Genomic DNA, 6,308 nt, shown 5'->3' with positions numbered 1-6,308 from the left:
TGTTTATGCTTTCTTTGTTTTTTCTCTTGTAAAATATGTATCTTATGTTTACTTTTGAGTGTTTAGGTACTTTGGAGTCATTTGGAGCAAAAGAAGGAGAAATCGTCCATTTAGAGCGTAAAAGACAAAAAGGTCAATTCACAAGCGAGTACAGTCGGCTAAGGTTACGCAAAGAGGAGGTGAAGAATGAACTATCAGTTCCATATAATTGACAGGCCAATTAATCTGTTGTTGGCCCTTATCCAGTTCATTTGGGTGGTTGTATCAATTTGCTTTTTCCTACACAAGACCTGAAAATCAGAGATAAATGAATTCTCTATAATTGCTTTCTTTTTCTCCTTCTTTTACCTGAAACTGAGATGGCGGCACCCTTATTCAGAGAAATCGAGACAGGCTGAGATGGAGACATTGTTGATGATTTGAATTTAGAGAGAAGAGAAGCAACATCTCAGTTGCTGAATCAATTCGAGAATGAAATGGAGTTACAGTTTGAATCAAGAAGAAATCAAGGATTCTGAAGTTAGGGTTTGGTTTTTGCTGCTCATGTAGATATATGAGATGAATGGAGAAGAAGCTGGTGATTCAGAAGGATGTTGAGCTCGAGTATGAGATGACATAGGTACGATCAGAATAACTTAGGGTTTGTTCTGAATCTCAGTTTAAGAAGAACAAGGTACTGTGTTGTTGGTTTTGATGGATGTGTATGAGCTGAACGGTAGTGCAAGTTGTGGCCTGAATGGATTACTAAAATGAAGCTGAGATGAATTGAGGTGATCTGGTGATGTTGGTTTGTGAAGAACAATTGGGTGTTGAAGGAAAGTTTGTGGTACTGAAGCTGATTTGCAAGTACAGTGCTGGAACTCGAGATTGTGATGCTTGAAGACTCGTGATGGTGGTAAAGGGTATTGCACAGAGAAAGTTGTCTGGTGGTTGTGTTGGAGGTGCTGGAAAACTATGAAGGTGTTGGCTCAAGAATGGTCAGATGAATGTTAGGTTAACAAGCAACTGGAAGCTGAGGTCTGTGAAGTAGCGGTGATTGATTGAAGCAATAACATCTGATGATTTTCAAATATGAGAAGAAGTTGTATTGCAGCTGTAGCTCTAGACGGTTTGTTGGTGGAATCAAATAGCTTGCAGAATGGGGTTGTTATGGTGTTGCAGTGGTTATGTACGACACATAAATGGAGATTGCTATTGAACATGAGAATGACAAGTGCTTGAGTATGAGATAATTTGTTGTTAGTGATATGCTACAAGATAAATTCAGTGACAATGACTTGAGGCTTGGTTGTTGAGATAAGTTGCAACTACAGACTCAAAACAAGGACATGGAAGAAGATGGTGGATGTTTGAGTGATGTATGTTGTTTGATTTGGTTGCAGCTGCTACAGAATTACAGTAATGGATGAATGGTTGTGCAAGCTTGAACTTGAGATGAAGAAGTTGGTAGCAAAGGAATACAATAATGGAGTTGGTGCTGTTGGTTGTGCTGGAGTGACTTGATGCAGGAAATTGCAGGTGATTGGTGTTGTAGTGTGAAGTATAGATGCATGTGTAGGAGTGCAGTGCCGCAATGAATGCAATGAGTTTGCAGAGATGATGTTGCAGTTGTGCAAGGGTTAGAAGTCAGGTTCAGTTGCTGTGTACGGCTGAAGTGGTGGTTGATGCTGGTTATGCTAGGTGCAGCTGGACTGGAGTAGCTTGCAGTTACACAAAACTGACTAGGTTAGAGAGTATATGGCCTGAGAAATGACAGAGTGCCTGGACCAGAACTGCAGAGACAGTGCGAAAACACAACTAGAATGGCGAGACAGTGGTACTAGTTCCGGTTGTTGGATTTCGGAAAGAAAAGTGGGAATCTTAAAGTTTTATTGAATCATGAAGGGGGTACGAGTCAGATGTAAAGTTTGGCGTCCGGGTATATGAGTATGGAGTCGCGCTTTTGGGCACGTTTCTGCAAGAACAAGGAATTTTCTTAGATGGTTTCTGCGAATGTATGAACTATAGAGAAAAAGAGTTAGAGTTGCTGGAAGTATATATTTTCCGGTGACAGTTTACGATGACTCAGGTAACTGGGAACATTTTTAGATGACCGGATCCCGGCGACAATGACCAGATACCGGTGATGACATCAGCAAACCGACGCCCCGGTTTTGGACCCAGAATTTCCAGAACAGATGTTTTAACTCATGGGATTGGTGGACTACTAGTGGATGGACTTTGAAAACTTGGACCTAATTTTGGAGAAAAGTTACAAAAGGTAAAGTCTTCTACAACTTTAAGGAATCACGTATTATTCTTGGAGCTTTGGGAGATAATCGCTTTTACTTACGCTACTAGGGTTTGCTTTGCTTTACTTTCATCTTCTTAATTCAATTATTATTATGTTTATGAACTCCATAGATATGAGTAGGTAAATCTTATATTATTGGTGAAGGATGTAGTGCTATATCTACAACTTGTGCTTGAGTTATGTATTAGTTTCCTCTCTTTGCTTTCGTTCAAACTTCTACTACTTTTATAATCACATGATTGATGTATTGTGATAAGATCTATATGCTTGTTTAGTTAAGTGGCCAATTAATTTAACTTGCATCCTTGTCCATAGCTATTTTAGGGTCGTGATAACCCCAAATACAAGTAGCATGATATGATTACGGTTTGTAGTGATACACTCTTGTAATCATACGTAGAGTTTGACCATTGTCCGAGTTGTCATGCGCAATGTATGACAATTGCATTGATTAGCCTATTTCCAAAACTTAATGCTCCTAGGAATTGAACTTAATTAGCGCAAGGAGTTAGGTTATTCTTTAGGTAGAATTCACATACGCAGCTCTAATATGTGTGTTGATGAACTTAGGAAATTAATGGATAATCTTGGTCTCTTGATACTCAAGGCTTTTGATGATAAAGAGATTAAATTGTAATTATAATCATGTATGAAAGCACTTGTTTAAGATTGAAGATGAAATCCTTGACCAACATTCTCAACTTATTGATCACATTCTATTATTTACTTTGCGTTTGATTTAATTCATATGCTTTTATAAAATCAGAAATCCCCCAATTGGTTACTTAGGAAATTGACAACATAATAACTATAGTTGCCTCTCTGTGGAAACAAACTCTTTCTTATCATATATTTTAGGAAAGTGAAATTATTTTTGTCGCATACGACAGAGAAAATTTTTTGGCGCCGCTGCCGGGAAGGCATACGACTAGTTATTAAGTTTTTAGTTTCTTATCATCATTTCTGCTTTCATATTTTCTTTATGTTTCTTGTTTCATTTTTCTTACTTGCTTGTGAGTATATTTTTTCAGATACTAATCCCTGGCTCCCAAGAATTGGAATTATCCAAGGTGTGGAATCATTACTCGTGAAGGAACAATACTCCAAGCAAGACTTGACGAGACGGAAGAACAAGAGTTGGAAGTGGAAGAGGTTTTACAACTAGTAGAAGAACAAGAGGTTCCGGTTGAACAAGAGATACCTTTTGAAGAAGAAGAAGAAGAAGAAGAAGAAGAAGCAATGGGTGATGCGAATTGTACACTCAAGGACCTAGCTTCTCACAAGCTCGATACACAACAATGGTGTATCCAAACAAACTCAACCTTTGAGATCAATCCGGGGTTGATTAGAGAGGCTTACCAAAGTTTCATGGCATGTCGAATGAAGACCCAAACAAACATCTTATGGACTTCCACGCCATAGTCAGGGCAATGCTTCCATCGGAGACTAATGCGGATGGTGCAATGTTGAAAGTTTTTCCATTCTCTTTGGCGGATAGTGCTAAGGATTGGTTGTATTATTTTCCTTCTAGAAGTGTCACAACACGGAATGGGTTGAAAAAAATCTTTTTAGAGAGATATTTCCTGCATCAAAGGCTACTCAAATTCACAAGGAGATTTATGGAATGAAGCAACATGTGGGGGAATTATTGTATGAGTGTTGGGAGCAATACAAGAGATTGGAAGCAAGCTGTCTACATCACCATTTCAGTGATGTTATGATACTCCAATACTTTTATGAAGGTCTTCAACCAAGTGATAGATCTCTTCTTGACGCCACGTGTGGTGGTGCACTAATGAACAAGATGGTGGCCCAAGCTACCGAGTTGATTGAAAGTATGGCTGCAAACTCGCAACAATTTTGCACTAGAGGTGAACCAATGGTTAGGCGAGTGCATGAAGTTTATGATTCATCATCACACCTTGATCAAAGGATGGGTAGTATAGAGAGAATGATGCAAAATATGGCTGCAGTTATTATACCTTCATATGATGAAGAGTTGGAGCAAGCTAGTGCGGTCTTTCCAAATCAGCAAAAGACGGTATGATCCCTACTCCAACACTTACAATCTGGGATGGAGAGATCACCCAAACTTTAGATATGCCAACAAACAAGGAGCGGTTTCACAACCTACTTTCAACCGTCCAAGAGGGTTCCAATCACAACAGCAACAATTCCAGCCGCAACAACAAACTCAAAATCAAGGTTCCTTTCTCGATGAAAAGCTTCAAAGCAATGATGCAAGGCTTTACTACTATGTTTGAACAAAGTCAACAAGAGACCAAGAGTGAGATCAATTACTTGCAAACACAAATTGGTTCCATGGATACTGAGTTGAACCAAGTGAAGGCACAAATTGGTGGGAAACTCCCTTTCAACCTCTTAACCCAAAAGGGGATGTCAATGCCATTACGTTGAGAAGCGGTACACAACTTGTGCAACCCGAACTTACTGATTTGGGCAAAGAGGAAGCTCCAAAGGAACCTGTTTTGGAGGAGAAGAATGAGGATTCTCCCCAAACTTCTGAGGTACCTATTTCTAACTCTAAAACTATGGTTTCTACTTATGTTCCTCCTTTACCTTTCCTCGTATATTTGCAAATTCTAAGAAGGAGGAACTAGAAATTACAGGAAAGAATCACGCTGTCAAGATTCTACGAAGTTCAAGATTTCATCATCAAGAGTTGAAGACCGAAGACGAAGATGAAGACCAGGATTAAAGACCGAAGACGTTTCTATGGATGTTGTGAGAGCGGTGCTAACTGCACGTCAAACGGATAACGCGATAAGTAAACATATTCCCACCTTCGTTAAGTGGTTGATTTCCTTTGTTAGAGATCGTCGGAAAAAATGGTTTTCAAAATGATAAAAGATGTGGGTTTTCAAAACAATTCGGAGGGTTTTGTCTTCCTACTGTTCAACGTGTGGCAGGACTCTCTCTTCATTCCTACCTGGACACATGTGTGACCCCATAAAAAGCTATTTATTATTGAGAGAAACTTCATAAAACCCTTTCTTGTGAGGCAGAGTCGAGACTTTTGATCACTCTCGAACCCGAATTTCTTTCGATAAGGGATGGTTATCTCACTCTCAACTTTTAAGGATGAGATTGTGTTCATATATGTGTCTAACTTCTTATGACTAGTGTGTAGAATCTTTATGTCTTCTTAGCGCGTTGGATGTTCAAGTAGCATGATATGATTATGGTTTGTAGTGATACACTCTTGTAATCATATGTAGAGTTTGACCATTGTCCGAATTGTCATGCGCAATGCATGACAATTGCATTGATTAGCCTATTTCCAAAACTTAATGCTCCTAGGAATTGAACTTAATTAGCGCAAGGCGTTAGGTTATTCTTTAGGTAGAATTCATATACGCAGCTCTAATGTGTGTGTTGATGAACTTAGGAAATTAATGGATTATCTTGCTCTATTGATACTCTAGGATTTTGATGATACAGAGATTAAATTGTAATTCTAATCATGTATGCAAGCACTTGTTTAAGATTAAAGATGAACTCCTTGACCAATATTCTCAACTTATTGATTACATTCTATTATTTATTTTGCTTTTGATTTAATTCATATTGCTTTTATAAAATCAGAAATCCCCCCAATTGGTTACGTAGGAAATTGATAACATAATAACTATAATTGCCTCTCTGTGGAAAAAAGCTCTTTCTTATCATATACTTTAAGAAAGTGAAATTATTTTTGACGCATACGACAGCGATCAACAACCATAGACTTATCTATTGCAAGAAAAAATCTGAACCACTCTTTATCTTGCTTAAGTTATCCAAGTTTTATTTTGTATTCTAGATTCTAGATAGAAATAAGGTCATTTTTGAAAACATAAAACCTGATCCTATAGTTCTGATGACAACCATATGCATGGATAATCTTTTCCATTATTTTGATAAACCTACTAGGCGCGTGTTATCTACAAATGACAATACACGGAATAATCAGTTTATTTTGGATAAGATTATTCAATTTGATGTTTTCTTTTCC

The 6,308-nt window shown here is 38.1% G+C and overlaps 1 long non-coding RNA gene across 2 annotated transcripts; it reads left to right on the top strand.

Annotated features, from left to right (window-relative positions):
• The first annotated feature begins 331 nt into the window (after positions 1–331).
• LOC113309927 lies at positions 332–5,406 on the top strand. 2 transcript variants are annotated; one of them, XR_003340808.1, is made up of 3 exons: positions 332–2,260; positions 3,325–4,821; positions 4,924–5,406. It is a non-coding gene; the product is annotated as an uncharacterized LOC113309927 (long non-coding RNA). The 2 variants fall into 2 exon arrangements; XR_003340809.1 differs by having other exon boundaries at positions 4,915–5,345.
• Positions 5,407–6,308: the final 902 nt, after the last annotated feature.

The sequence above is a fragment of the Papaver somniferum genome, chromosome 1, assembly GCF_003573695.1.
Source record: "Papaver somniferum cultivar HN1 chromosome 1, ASM357369v1, whole genome shotgun sequence".
Taxonomy (NCBI): Eukaryota; Viridiplantae; Streptophyta; class Magnoliopsida; order Ranunculales; family Papaveraceae; genus Papaver; species Papaver somniferum.
The sequence above is the reverse complement of the archived record's forward strand: the minus strand, read 5'-3'. Positions and strand labels throughout refer to the sequence as shown.